The sequence below is a fragment of the Rhynchophorus ferrugineus genome, unplaced genomic scaffold (genome assembly GCF_030347505.1).
Source record: "Rhynchophorus ferrugineus isolate W39M unplaced genomic scaffold, kcgeb_rfMv2 rfM8, whole genome shotgun sequence".
NCBI classification, from domain to species: domain Eukaryota; kingdom Metazoa; phylum Arthropoda; class Insecta; order Coleoptera; family Curculionidae; genus Rhynchophorus; species Rhynchophorus ferrugineus.
In genome coordinates, this window is record NW_027472587.1 from 32,209,297 (window position 1) to 32,223,953 (window position 14,657).

The 14,657-nt window shown below is 32.5% G+C and overlaps 1 protein-coding gene across 1 annotated transcript in view; it reads left to right on the top strand.

Annotated features, from left to right (window-relative positions):
* Positions 1 to 14,657, top strand: part of LOC143200986 (follicle-stimulating hormone receptor) — a 233,562-nt gene that overhangs the window by 177,648 nt on the left and 41,257 nt on the right. The gene's annotated exons all lie outside the window — the stretch shown is intronic.

Genomic DNA, 14,657 nt, shown 5'->3' on the forward strand with positions numbered 1-14,657 from the left:
ACTAGACGATGACACTCATACTTTCATTCATATTCAGGCCAAATTATCCGAGACATTTGAAAATATTCCTTTATTAGATCTTAACGAATTTCACATACCACAACATCTACCTATCATGTTTAAAAACGTATAATAGATTTTTACTAACTATGATAACAGTTTTCCTGAAATTGAACTATTAAACTTATTCTTGACTTTACTCCAGAATATCTTTAGAATAAAATAATAGTGTGTAAGATCATATAAGACTATACATTTGGAAAACATAACTAAATAATTACTTAACTTATTTTATAAATTTTTATTTTAGATTATATATTTTATATTTATTTGTACAAGTTGTTTACGCAAAAAATATTCGCCTTGCCATTTAAATCACTAAAGTTTCTAATTACATAAATTTAACTTTAAATGTAAATCTGTTACTTTTTAACCAAAACCACAAAAAACAGGTTTTTTCTATTATCCGACCTTAGAACAGCGGTTGACTTGAAAAAAAATTTATTGATCAAACTAAAAACCTCAGAGTACTTCGCATAATATAAATTATAATAATTTTTATTCGAAAAATGGCAAAACTACAATTAATTTTCATATCAATCCGAAGAAAATTAAGTAATCTATTTGTACAACCGCAATTTGGAAAAAAATCTAATCAGATATTCGAAAGGTTATTCTCATAACATCCATTTTATAATATTACAGATGTATCCAAAATCTACCATTTTATAATATTACAATGATATTATTTGCAATATTGACTATCATATTTAATGTTGGCACGCTTCATATTACTTTTGACCCTATTAACTAAACGATGACACTCATACATTCATTAATATTCAGGTCAAATTATCCGAGACATTTGAAAATATTCCTCTATCAGATCTTAATAAATTTTACATACCACAACATCTACCTATCGTGTTTAAAAACGTATAATAGATTTTTACTAACTATGATAACAGTGTTCCTGAAATTGAACTATTAAACTTATTCTTGACTTTACTCCAGAATATCTTTAGAATAAAATAATAGTGTGTAAGATCATATAATACTATACATTTGGAAAACATAACTAAATAATTACTTAATTTATTTTATAAATTTTTATTTTAAATCATATATTTTATATTTATTTGTACAAGTTGTTTACGCAAAAAATATCCTTGCTATTTAAATCACTAAAGTTTCTAATTACACAAATTTAACTTTGAATGTAAATCCGTTACTTTTTAACTAAAACCACAAAAAACATGTTTTTCTATTATCCGACCTTAGAACAGTGGTTGACTTGAAAAAAAATTAATTGATCAAATTAAAAACCTCAGAGTACTTCGCGTAATAATAAGCAAACCGAAAAAAGGGTCCAGGTTTCCTAATTTAACTTTGTCTACTGGCGGCCAAATCACCTCGGATTTTGTTAAGGAAACTCTTTCGAGGGAAATTGAAAAGCTAAGGAGAGAAGCCCCTTTTAACCGCTGTTTATTTTTTATGGAAATTGTTCCAAATTGGAGTCGCGTCGTCGTTTTTTGAGTTTTTGTTAATATTTGCATCTTTGAAACTATTTTAAAGTCGAGATTGTATTCCAGCTATTTCAAAGTAATTTAATAATAAACGTACCGCCTTTATAGACTTGATCGGTAATATTTCCTTTTTGTCTCCAGTTGTTTTAAACGGCTCTTTAACAAAGTTGATCATTTAAGTTTCTTCTATTTTATTATATGCCTTTTTGTTGAGGGAGACATAATTTTTTTTTCGTGTCTTTCAAGACAATACGAAAATTCGACATTACCAGATTGTCTTTGATGTCATTGAAATAGTCATGTCATTCTAACAGTCACATGGTATCATCAGGGGTGTGCAACTGCAATGCTAAGTAGTGGGGCAAAGTTTCGCTTAGTCCAATCATTGGCGGCGCTGACAACGCGAATTTGATTGGTTAGTTTAAAATAGTTATGCAGAAACCTGCAAGGAAAATACTTTGCTTTGATTGGTCTGCCATTTCCCCTGATTATTTTGTGACGTCACATTTATTGGCCAATAGTATTTAAATAAAAATCAAATTTAAATTTTGAAATTAATTTATTAAAATAAAATCCTATACAAATATACATAAGTGTAAATAATATAAATATATATAAGCAAAAAGCAAAAAAAAACAATTATGAACTCTATTCTAGGCAATATTAAAATATCTATAATTCTTCTATAACGCCTTCCCATATATGTTTAGTGCCATCAATTTTATGGGATCTATTAGAGTTCTAACTTATCTTGATATATTGAAGGTAAACTTTAAATCCTTCCCTGTTGATATTGCATTAACTTCATTAAACCAAAAATACAATCACACCTCATAATAACTTAAAATTTGGTCTTGAAACTCACTATGGATTGGACAGTCGAAACAATAAAAATGTATGTGTTTTTTAAAAATATTTAGATTTTAGAGTATTATCTATCTGTGGAACTACTTAATATAGAATATAGACAAATATTGCATGTTGTCTCTTTTTCAGAAGTTTTGTTAAATAGCCTGAAATAAGACTAAAATACAATATTAGACTCCTTTTCCTCAGAGCAAAATTCTCTGAAACTGAAAATATAGACTCAACTGGTGATTTAACAACCTCAAGTGGTACTGGATCTCCCATTAAAAAAGAATATAAGTTATCTAACATGTTCATCTTCTTCACAATTTTCTCCGGGAGAATGATGTGAAATGATGAGCCCTTTTAAAAATTTCTCGAACATACTAGGGGAAGGATGCTCTTTCTACCCCCATGGCCTCTAATAGTTCCAACAAAAATCTTCAAGCGATCTTGGTTAAGATTTGTTAAACAAATGTAGTTATTTGTAAATTTAGACAAAATAGATTTCTTTAAGGTAATAAATCCCCTAAAAGTAGCAATTAAATTTTTAATTAGACTGTTTTAGTTTTTATTTATTATTTTTATTAGAAGTTTTTGAATTTCCGTAAACAAACAATATATAAACAAACATGTAGTAGATAGATAATTTTATATGTACCTGATAAAACCAATGATGGATATGCATTTACCCAAATACCTGTTCGTGAAGGAAGGATAATTCTAAATTTTTCACTAAAATGTCCATAACAAACACCATGACGTTGATATATTTGCATTGTGGTTTATCCAAGTAACTTACTTATTTACTTGATCAACCCATTTTTGGAAAGGAGCGAGATCATTCTTTGGGAAACGATGTCTAATTTCCGTAGTAGAATTTTACCCCGGTACATTACATCTTTTACTACACTGACGCATTGTCATTAATTTTTATATTATTACTCCATAATAATTAATGTAAAACAGAAAATATGCACAACGTGAAACGAAAATTTCGTGATCTAAACAAAATCTGTAACCTACAAACAACAAACATAAAAATGGACGCCCATAGAAAATGCTGACTTCACACAATTTGATCGACCAATCACATTTCATGTTAGTGCCGGCACCAGGAATTTAAACTAGGCAATCACAATTTGCGATCGCAGCGCTACAGTTGATTGAACTAAACAAAACATTTCCCCAAGGTCGCCTATACCGTGAAATTTCTATTTTTTCTATGGGTATCATTTACAATCGTTTTGTGGAAGCATTCTTTATTAATGTTTATTACTTTTATGAAAAAATAATTTAGAAATGTAATATCGGAGAATGGTATACTTTTTTTGCCTAATTAGTCAGTTCATATATTATGAAACTCGAAAAGCTAGTCAAGTAGAATTTATTATCTACATGAAGAAATATGTATAACTTTATGGTAATATAGTGGTATAATGGTTTCCTTTAGGTACTACTTAAAAGATGAGGAACGTATAATAAAGCTCATAAAAATGCAAGTGTAAATATGAACATGGCAATAGAGCCTCTAAATAACGTATTGGAGCTAAAACTCATACAAAAAATCGTAGGATAATAGCAGAAATGTTAATGGATGTACTGAAAGGGCTTGTGAATAGTGAAATATGGAAAAATATAATAATAATTAATATAATATTAATTAAACTATGCAACCTTTTTATCTCTTATTTATTATTTAAAAATAAATGGAAGCAGCACTGTAAAGTCCTTGCTATAATAATAAACGACATAGTCAGTTTCACGTAACGCCCAAGACAATTGCCTAACATTCTAAGCCAAGATTTATACATCTACAAAGTTCAATTGAACTGAAAATTAAAGGTAAACGAACCTAAATTAGCGGGGAATTTTAAACTCAAGTTCAAGCTTAATAAAAACCCTACCTAACAAGGGAGCTTGTCTTGAAATTGTTTATTTTTTAGGCCCGTTCCCCGTCATTAACAAAAAATTCAGCTGATCCAGCTTTAACTGGACCTCTGCGAGGGTAGTTCTAAAACATTTTAAGATTATAATCATAGTTTAGATTGCTGTATAAGTTCAAAGAAATAAGGCAAGTTTTGTTTTCCGCTGTTTGAAAATTTTACTATATATATTACTAGCGACCCGCCCCGGCTTCGCACGGGTGCAATGCTGATATTAAATTAAATACACTACAAAAAAAATATGAACGTTGTATATAAAAACATAGCGGCCCGCTCCGACTTTGCACGGGCATAAAATATATATGCCCATATCACTCAATGAAAACATGATTAAAATCGATCCAGTATTTTTGGTTCATTCATTACTGCCCTTGGCCTGCACGCATTAAATTTGGAGTAAAACAATTCCTCTTCCCCTATACTTACTATGAAGATTTCCTGCTATCTTTGGAATATCTAAATTCATACAATTTACAATAATTATTACATTACACATTTTTAAACGCAAATTTTAAATCTGTAATATCTCCGAAAATATTTGTTTAATTTACATGCTGTAAGGAACCATATTGATCTATATTAATTTCACACTGTATTTAAGGTACTTAATTCGATAAGGATTAATGCCGTATTGCTTAAAATAGCTTCGTAAATAAGCCATTTTCTCACGTAAAAAGTAAACAATAAAAATGGTTAATATGGGTTATCCCTAAAAGATAAACATATACCATCGCGGACTTTTTTGTAGACCTTTTTATGGTGTACAATACTGTAGTACATTAATTTGATCTAACTCGTAGGGTTAGGCAGCGTTTTTGTTAATTGCTAAATAAGCCTAAAAAATAGGTTAATTTACGACATCACGTTAGAAACCTCTAAAATTAGCAATGTTGCCTTAGTATATTATGTATGTATTATACATATAAACCTTCCTCTTGAATCACTCTATCTACTGAAAAAAACCGCATCAAAATCCGTTGCGTAGTTTTAAAGATTTAAGCGCACATAGGGATATAGGGACAGAAAAGGCGACTTTGTTTTATACTATGTAGTGATTAGTTTCTATATATGAATAGATGACATCTTATATTCTTGGTTTTCAGTGCCAGATTTGCAACCATTTGTGAAGACCCTGGTCACATTATTTCGTGCGAAATTAATTTTGCATCCCCTGAAATCATTAGTTTTCAAAAATTGATCATTTTCGAAACTTTTCAGCAAAGATTCGCAAGAGAAACTCTATCCATTATACTGTTCACTAATAATTCATATTAAAACCTAGTATCGACGAGTTCAAAACGATTTTACAATCGATGCTTAGTACCTAGTCACGTAGCTATTTGAAATAAATGTTCAGCCAATCACAGGGAGGTTCATTTTTAATATTAACCACAAACAAAATGAGCAAGCACTCCCCTTAGGCACTTATCAACATTTACACTCCACAATCGTTGAGTTTATATTTTTTCCTTTTATTAAAAGTGAAAAAATCTAAATTTCACATAAATAACTTTCTAAGACATCAATTTTTAATAAATAATTAATTATTATTAACTTTAAGTCCAATAAATTTTAATTAAGTAATAGAGGCTACTACTTATATTTAAAGTATTCTATTCACTAAGCGTTATATATACAGACTTTCCAATAAAATAGCCAATGCGTGGCATCAAAAAGCACTGTTGCCGCATAAAATTTCAATTTCGGTTTTTCAACGTTGCCCGTAAAAGGAAAAGGAAAAATCAGCTCAGTTTTGACAAAAATATATCTAAAAAAGCATTAAAATACCTAACGCCATCACACAGTTACCACAGCTGACCTATTAATTGTGTGTAAGTAACATGTCAATTGAAAAGTCCCAGGTTTGGTACATAGTGGCGCTATTAGAATTAAATCCATATATTTTTTAGTTAGCCCTAACCCTCAAAAGATGCGTGTATAAATTTGACCACTGCCGAATCATTAGTTTGTAAATTATAGCATTTTAAGTGAAGCAACTTTTGTTAGTGTGTAAAAAATTGATAAAAAGGAATTTCGCGTGTCGATAATAAAATATTGATTTTTGAAGGGAAAAATACAGTTGAAGCAAAAACTTGGCTTGATGTCGAGTTCCCGAACACTGTCTCAAAAAAATCAACCATCAAGGATTTATATGCTAAGTTTAGACGTGGTGAAATGAGCACCGAAGACGGTGAACGCAGTGGACGCCCAACAAAACTTGTTACCGACGAAAACCTTAAAGAAATCCACTAAATGATTTTGAATGACCGTAAATTGAAATTGAATTAAATAGCAAACACTCTAGAGATATCAACTGAACGTGTACATAATATTATTCCCGAATATTTGAGTATGAGAAAGCTCTATGCAAAATGGGTGCCGGGAGAGCTCACTTTTGACCAATAACTGTATACTTTTTGGCTTTTTATGGATACCTTCCAGCCTAACAATTTTCTCTGAAACAACGTTTGCCAGTTTATAACCAGTAATTATAATATTTTGATGAATTTTGCCAACGTTTGACAAATGGACAACTTTTGCGGGCTCTTTCGGTTACATGACCTTCATGAACTTTACATGAACTTCTTTAACAGCATTCTATCTCTGTTTATACAGAATAAAATGAGAAGGATAATATTGTCTAACTGTAAAACAAATTTACAACTTCATACACACACATATTGATACACGTGTGACTACTTAATGTAATGACTCTTGTAATTGATTATATTTAATTATATTCAACACATAACAACAATTCCAACAACAAAAGAAAGTTCTTGGGACCTTTGCTGACGACACAATTATTATGGCAAAAATATATATCTGCCTAGGAAAATAGAAAAAGTGCAAGGGGCAGTTAACAAAATCTATAAATGGACGAAAGATTGGAAAACTCAACTTAATAGCTCCAAATCTGTCCACGTTAATTTTGCATTCAGGCGAAATAATAAAAACTTAATTATATCACTCAATGGATGCCCGATTCCTCAAGCAGAATCAGCTAAATACCTTGGAATCCATCTTGACGGTAGATTAAATTGGAAACATCACGTTAAACAAAAAGCAAAACACATTAGAACCAAAATAAAGATACTCTCAACTTGATCTAGAATCAAAGAGGTTGACCTATAATACAATTATAAAGCCAATCTGGACCTATGGGGTGCAAATATGGGATTGCACTAAAAATTCAAATCAACTAGTCATACAACGCTGTCAAAACAAAGTTCTTCGATTGATTACCAATGCCTATCGCTATGTAACCAACGAAGAATTGCACGATGACCTGGAAATCAAATGGATTTGCGAAGTTATCCAAGATTTCGAAACTTGAAACACGAAAGAAGATTACTAAATCATACTAACGTGGAAGCAATACAACTGCTGGACAGCGCGCAGGTTGTCAGGAGATTGAAGCGAACACAACCATACGAACTTATATAAAGTGTATACATTTAGTGTAAACTATAGCTATAAGTTAATAATTAATAAATAATTATAATTTTATAATTGAGGAATACATACTGATGTATTTTCTCGCACTCGTCTTGCTTGTTAATTAATCCAAGTACGTAGGAAAAGTAGTAATAAATTAATTGTAAATTAAGATTGTACTAAGCGTATCTAATAAAGATGTTATAAAAAAACATAGCAACAGCCATTATTGCAGAGGTTGCCATTAAAATGTTACTCTGGCAAAATCAAATTATTAAATAATAATTCATGGAATCTATCAAATCCAATTGTGAAAACTAAACCATTATCTAATCAATCCAAATACTAAAAAATCAATCCAAATCGGTCGAATCGCTTAGCAGCTGAAATACGTACACACGGAATGGAATAGTTATATATATAAACACATACTAGTTAATATGCAGTTCTATAAATAGCACGTATCGATCCTAAACCCAAAAAAATTGTTGTTTACTCATTAATGATTTTGTTTTGGAAATGTAGGCTATATAAACCAATCTTAGATTGAGGTTTACATCAGTTGTCTCCACCTCCACATCATTATAATATAACTAGTTTAATAAACTTTGTGTCGTTTTAATTTGTTTACGAACAGACGTTACTGCAAAAAAAAGATTAATCACATAGATGATTATTAATATAGAGACTATGCAATTCTTTGTATATGCCAAACTTGATATTCATCAAATCGTAAATATTGTTGTTTTGATATACGTCTTAATGGAAATCGATAAGGTTTTCTTGATGAAAATTATGGTTTCGAATTTATTTAGACTTAGATTCTTTTATTTTGACTTTTTCAGTTAATGTGAACATTCTTTGACAAGTGCATCGAAGTTATAATTCATAAAGCATCAAATTTAATAATCTCGCGGTTTTCTCCATAGTATTATATCATATATATTCACCGTAGTTCTCCAACAGCAGTAGATTTTGAGGCAAACCGGCAAAGTTCTCGGATATGAGAAATATATTGCGTGCATTCTGATAATTTTTTACTTTAAGAAGGCATTTATTGAGAAACATTGGTATGGTATATATTAACGAAATATTTTCAATTACCTCCCTTCGATTATTTCGCGTACTTCCGGCAATATGGTCATGTGTGTCAATAAATCATTACCAGCGATCCATTCGTCAATCCATTTTCGCACTTCTTCGACATTTCAAAACCATGGCCAAGCAAATTTATCATGCAAAGGTCTAAACAAGTAGTAATCAAAAGGGACTGTGACTAGTGAGTATGCCGGTTGCGGCACAACTTCCATTCGAATTGCAACAATGTATCCTTCACAAACTTTCCAACGTATAACCGAGCATTTCCATGTAAAATTAATAGACTTTGTGTCTGTTGTCCTTTCTTGCTAGTTTTCTTAGCGATGCCCCGCTAAACATCGGCCACAAATATCTGCAGTAACAGGTCGATTGAAAAGTATCTGACCTGACACATAGATAAGCCTCAAAGGATGCGTGTATGTATTTGACAGCTGTCGGATCATTAGTTTGTGAATTATAGCATTTTGAGTGAAACAATTTTTGTTATTGAAAAAAAAATTGGTAAAAGGGATAATGGATAAATATTGCTTTTTGAAGGAAAAAATACAATTGAAGTAATAACTGGGCTTGGTGCCGAGTTTCCGGACACTGCCCCAGGAAAATCAACCATCAATTATTTGTATGCTAAGTTTAAACGTGGCCAAATGAGCACCCAAGATGGTGAACGCAGTAGACGCCTAAAAGACGTTGTTACCGACGATAACATTTAAAAAATCCACAATATGATTTTGAATGACCGTAAATTGAAATTGAATGAAATAGCAGACAGAAATATCATTCACGAATATTTGGGCATGAGAAAGTTCTGTGCAAAGTGGGTGCTGCGCGAGCATACTTTTGACCAAAAACAACGACGAGTTGATGATTGGCACTAGCGTTTGAAGATGATCAAGCGTAATAAACCCGAGTTTTTGTGTCGATATGTGACAATGGATGCATGGTTCCAACATTTCACTCCAAAGTCCAATCCACAGCCATCGGAGTGGACTGCACACGATGAACCCTCTCCAAAGCTTGGAAAACCGTAACAGTCAGGCATTTTTATTTCGGGATGCGCATCCAATAATTTTCACTGACTACCTTAAAAAAGGAAGGACCATAAGGTCTTGTTCTGACGTTAGGTATCATCAATAAGATACATATGTATATATTACAGCAAGTCCATTATAAGATGCTAAAACCGAGTGATATATATACTTATTATAATTAGCTATTATACCATCTAACTTTTCGATACCATTTTTGTAGTACGTTTTGTCATTTCCTTCACAATAGTCTCTTCATTCAACGAAACTTTCTTCCCAGCGAGCATCCTTTCGAGATTTGAGAACAGGTAATAGTCGCTGGGGGCCAGATCTGGGGAATATGGTGAATGAGGAAGCAATTAGGAGCCCGATTCATGGATTTTTGCCATCGTTTTGACTGACTTGTGACACTGGGCATTGTCATAGTGAAGCAGCACTTTCTTTTTCTTCAAATGCTGTCGTTTTTCAGCTATTTCGTCCTTCAAACGGTCCAATAACGCTGTGTAATAGTCGCTGTTGATGGTCCTTGAGCGGGTTCATCGTATTCAGTCCACCCGGAGTCTGTCTAATGGACCTCGGAGTGAAATGATGGAGCCATTTTTCATGCATTGACCATTGGGTTTAGTACGCTTAGTCATCTTCAAACAGTGCTCCGAATCATCAATCCGTCGTTGTTTTTGGTCAAAGATGAGCTCGAGCGGCACCCCCTTTGAACAGAGCTTTCTCATACCCAAATAATCGCGAACGATATGACGTACACGTTCATTTGGTATATATAGAGTGTCTGTTATTTCATTCACTTTCGATTTACGGTCTTTCAAAATCATTTTATGGATTTTTTAAATGTTTTCGTCGGTAACAACCTCTTTTGGGCGTCCACTGCGTTCAGCGTCTTCGGTGCTCATTTCACCACGTCTAACCTTATATTTCCTGCTTTACTGTTCCCATATACCTGTTGTATACCAATCCTTGGTTGTTGTTGATTTTCCTGGGGCAGTGTCCGGAAACTCGGCATCAAGCCAAGTTTTTGGTTCAACTGTATTTTTTCCCTTCAAAAACCACTATTTTATCAACACGCGAAATTCCTTTTTATCCATTTTTTGTTCACAATAACAAAAGTTACTTCACTCATGAAATGCTATAATTCACAAACTAATAATCCGACAGCTGTCAAATTAATACATGCATCTTTTGAGGGTTGGGGCTAACTAAAAAACATATGGATTTAATTCTAGTAGCGCCATTTATGTGTCAAGACAGATACTTTTCAATTGACCTGTTACTGCAGATATTTGTGGCTGTGTCAGGCCGGAGACTTTTCAATTTGCCTGATAATTTTCTATAAATAATATATTCTATATAAATTTATAGAATAAATAATATAATATACATTTATAGAATAAATAATTTATTCTATAAATACATGTGATGTTATGAAATTGCACAAAGAGATCCTATATCAATATAATTCAAATTTACTGAAAAAATTCTTCGCAGCATTCTTAATGCTTCATAATATATTAGAAATGAGGGCATTTACAAATAAATATTTGTAGATGCCCGACGATATCAACGGCAGCGAAAAAGTGAAACAGTTTTTAAGAGAAACACCAAGTGGTTATTGTTTCCTTCTGCTATATCAACTGTTATGTAACTATGTGGAGCGTACTACTAGGAGACCAAAAATAAAATACTAATTAAGTGTAGGTCTAAAATGATATATCTAGGTTTTAAGAACTATACGAAAGAATCATTTCTAATTAGTTGTATTTATTAACTGACTGTAAGATATGTACCGTGTGGTTTTTAAATGGAAAAAAACTAATTTTTACTCAACACCTTATTTGAAACACAAGGGCTGTCAAGAGTACGCCGATGACTTTCATAGGTGCCGGTATTTTAGCAACAACTTGATTATATAACGTTTAAAAAAGGAAATATAAATGTATTAAGATAAGCACTATTTGTATTTTGATGAATTTACATTTGAATTTCATTTAATTGAATAAAAGCAATTTCGATCAATTAATTGGAACATAATTAGTAATAATAAGTGCCCTAAAAATATAGGGCAGTCTTCATTATCGAACTGCAGAGAGAATATCTACTTCACAACCTATATGTTGCTGATTATGCTACAGGACCTCGAATATTGTTTTCATTGTTGACGATGTTGACGTTCCACACAAAAGGCTTATCAGGGCGCTCAAGTCTCTACGGAATCATCTTTCAGCTTTCATTCTACGGACATGTTCGAGTCATTGCGTTTTATGACTTCGGATTTACTTCTCAACTGGACATCGCTTGTCGTATCTTAATCAAATTAAGTTATTTCTAATATGATCTCGGAGAGAAACATGAATAATTCGTCTTAAGAATCGCATTTAAAAGACTTTAAGCTTCCAGACTTCAAAGTGTGACAATGTGTTCAAGTTGAGGAGCGATACAGAAGGTTTGCGAAAATAAGCTTTCGAAAAGGCCTGGTATTGGTTTTGATTATAACATTTCTTCCATTTGTCTAAAGAAGCTTAATAATTTGTATCGGAACATTCAAGTCCAAAGCTGCCTAAAGTGAGTGTTAAATATATGACTTGTCTCGATACAAGAGCCAGTATAGAAAGGAGGAAGAAAAGTTAGTAGAGGACGCTGTGACTTGTATCGAGTGGGTATAAATTTCCAGGGATCAAAATAAAGTTTCTCCAAGGCCATAAGTGGTGTATTAATTCCGTCCCGTCCCGAATCATAAGTGATTCGTAATAGTGAGGACCAGTGTGCACAGACGAAAGCAGTTCTTTCTGCAATAAAAACGATAATCGCGCGTGTTCCACATATAATACGTTCCTCGATAAACTGGCAGAGCGTGAAAAAGTTATCTACACAACCGCGATTCGATTTAAATCCCACTGCGCCTCTCGGCTTGTTTATTCGCGAGCTCTCCGAGGTCTCGTTTGAATAATTTTCATAAAAACTTTTCTGACATTTTATTTCTTTGATAGTTTTTACCATAGTTTTTAATACCTCCTTTCTTTTTTGGACAATTATTGACTTTTTTCATGCTGACGGTCTTCTCTGCAAACGTCCAGTTTGCGTAAGCGGGGTACTTTCTTTCTTGCCCGTGCCGCGCCATGGCAGTCGGTCTTAAAACAATAAGCCACTGTATTGTCCATCTTCTAAACTATTTTTCTTCTATTTTTTATTGTTTTTTTTTATTAATGAGAAAGCTTGAAATCGAGGATACTGCTCTACGTCTCTCTACGTAAATATGTTGCCGAATCTGCGGGTGTAGCAGCTTTTAAGCCTCACATGCCGTTGTTCGCCTACTCCACGCAGAACCAATGTCAGCTCGTTGGTATGTTGTGCAAGTCTCCTATGATACTTCATAATATAATTCGTTATTTCCTGCTTTACTGTTCGCATATTCCTGTTGCTCGCGCTTTGGGTAATATTAAACATATTCCTTCAAGCCTTGCTTTCGAACCTTTCCAATACTTTACTATTTCTACTGCTTGCTGTGCGCAATAGTTCAATACCTTATGCTCTAATCGGCATGATGATGGATTTCTATACCATTATTTTGCTATAATCGCTTAAATGGGTGTGGCGATATGTTACAAGGGGAATTGTAGAGCTTACTGTCCAGTTGTCCGAGCAGAACATCAAGCCGTTGAATTTGCACTGTCTTGCCATACATTATTGATATAATTATTGTTGGTATAATTATTGTTGGTAGTTTGTCCATTGTTGACTCGACATTAGGAAATTAAGTTATTAAAAGCAAATAAAAGTTTATCTTACATTACATATGTTTAGTACAATCCTAATTTACAAATTAATTTATTACAAATGTTCTGTTGTACTTGCATTAATACACAAGCAAGGCGAGTACGAGATTAATACATTAGTATGTAATTCCCAAATTAAAATAAAACTAACCTACTAAAACTACTTAAACTAAAGTTAAAATTATACTTATACACTGAAGAATTTCGTGTGGTTTGATTTGCCCCAATCTTCTAATTTCCTGCGTGTTGTCCAGCAGCTTTCTTGCTTCCACATCGCTGTTATTTGGCAACCTTATTTCATGTTTTAAGGCCAAATCTTGGATCACCTCGTATGTCCATTTTATTTCGAGGCCATTGTACAGCTCTTCATAGGTTACTTTCGGTTAGATTGGTTACTTCGTTATTGGTTTTTTGAGTGTGTTGGATTACTAATTGGTTTGATGTTTTGGTGCAACTTCGTATTTGCCATATCTCTTTGATTTTAGGTTAAATTGAGAGTATATCCCGAATAACCAGTACAGTTACTTAGCTTTGAGTCTAATCTGCTATCTAGATACATTCAGAGATATTTGGCTAATTCTGCTTGAAAAATCACGCATCCATCAAATGGTTGGTTTTTAACATTTCGCCCCAAAGCAAAATTAACATGGATAGATTTGAAGCTATTAAGCTGTATTCTCCAGTCTTTAGTCAATTTGTATTTTTTGGTGACCGCCCCTTGTACTTTTTCTACAACCTTAGATAGAGATCACCTGTTTTCTAACTACATATGTTAACACCAAATGAAATTACTCATATTCATAATTCAGTTTTATTTTCTTCATTAAATTAATATACATTTGTTATCTAACAATCAGGAGTTATTTATTTAGAATACCACGTTATTTTGGACTAAATCATAACGGAGCCTTCCCCATGTCTAACTGTATTATATTTTATAGGCCCTGTAGAACTTAAACTTTATTAAACTAATTTATCTCTTTTATTTTTACGTAA